This window comes from Galeopterus variegatus, unplaced genomic scaffold, assembly GCF_000696425.1.
Source record: "Galeopterus variegatus unplaced genomic scaffold, G_variegatus-3.0.2 Scaffold84, whole genome shotgun sequence".
In the NCBI taxonomy this organism is placed as follows: domain Eukaryota; kingdom Metazoa; phylum Chordata; class Mammalia; order Dermoptera; family Cynocephalidae; genus Galeopterus; species Galeopterus variegatus.
This window is the reverse complement of record NW_007726195.1, coordinates 450,951-452,545: the sequence shown is the minus strand read 5'-3', so window position 1 is coordinate 452,545 and position 1,595 is coordinate 450,951.

The following is a 1,595-nucleotide window of genomic DNA, read 5'->3' as shown; positions in this document are numbered from 1 at the left end:
TCTTTTATTGTTATTGGTCTGTTCAGATTTTCTACATCTTCTTGGCTCAGTTTTGGTAGCTGGTGTGTGACCAGAAATTTATCCATTTCCTCCAGGTTTTGAAATTTGTTGGCATATAGTTGTTTATAGTAATCACTATTATTTCTTGTATTTCTGGAGTATCAGTTGAAATATCACCTTTTTCATTTCTAATTTTTGTTATTTGGGTCTTCTCTCTTCTTTTTTTAGTTAGCCATGCTAATAGTTTGTCAATTTTATTCATCTTTTCAAAAAACCAACTTTTTGATTCATTGATCTTTTGTATTGCTTTTGGGGTTTCAATTTCATTAAGTTCTGCTCTGAACTTAATGATTTCTTTCCATCTGCTAACTTTGGGTTTGGATTGTTCTTGTTTTTCTAGTTCTTTAAGGTGAAGTATTAGGTTGGTCACTTGCCATCTTTCCATTCTTCTGAAGTAAGCATTTAATGCAATAAATTTCCCTCTTAATACTGCTTTTGCAGTATCCCACAGGTTTTGGTATGATGTATCATTGTTTTCATTATCTTCAATAAATTTTTTGATTTCCTCTTTGATTTCTTCTTGGACTCATATGTCATTAAGTAGAATGCTGTTTAATTTCCATGTGTTTATATAGTTTCCAGAATTTCATTTGTTATTGATTTCTAACTTTAATCTATTGTGGTCTGAAAAAAATACATGGGATAATTCCAATTTTTTGAATTTGTTGAGACTTGATTTGTGACCTAACATGTGGTCTATCCTGGAGAATCAGCCATGTGCTGATGAAAAGAATGAATATTCTGAGGTTGTTAGATGGAATGTTCTGTAGATGTCTGCCAAGTCCAATTGGTCTAGATTGTTGTTTAGATCTTGTGTTTCTCTGCTGATTCTTTGCCTAGATGATCTGTCCAATATTGATAGTGGGGTGATCAGGTCCCCTGCTATTATGGTATTAGTGTCTATTTCCTTCTGTAGGTCACCCTGATACCAAAACCAGGTAAAGATACAACTAAAAAAAGAAAACTAGAGGCCAATATCCTTGATGAATATAGATGCAAAAATCCTCAATAAAATAATAGCTAACAGAATACAGCAACACATATGCAAAATTATAAACCATGATCAAGTGGGATTCATCCCAGTGATGCAAGGTTGGTTCAACATACTCAAATCAATAAATGTGATACACCATATCAATAAAATCAAACACAAGGACCATATGATCATCTCTATAGATGCAGAAAAAGCATTTGATAAAATTCAACACTCATTCATGATAAAGACTATCTATAAGTTCGGTATAGATGGAAAGTATCTCAACATAATTAAAGCCATGTATGATAAACCCACTGCCAATATCATCCTGAATGGGGCTTTAAGAACAGGGACTAGACAAGGAAGCCCACTCTCACCACTCCTATTCAACATAGTGTTGGAAGTACTAGCCACAGCAATCAGAGAATAGAAGGAAATAAAGGGCATCCAGATTGGAAAAGATGAAGTCAGACTGTCCCTGTTTGCAGATGATATGATCCTGTATATTGAACAGCCTAAAGCCTCTACAAAAAAAACTCTTGGAGTTGATAAATGATTT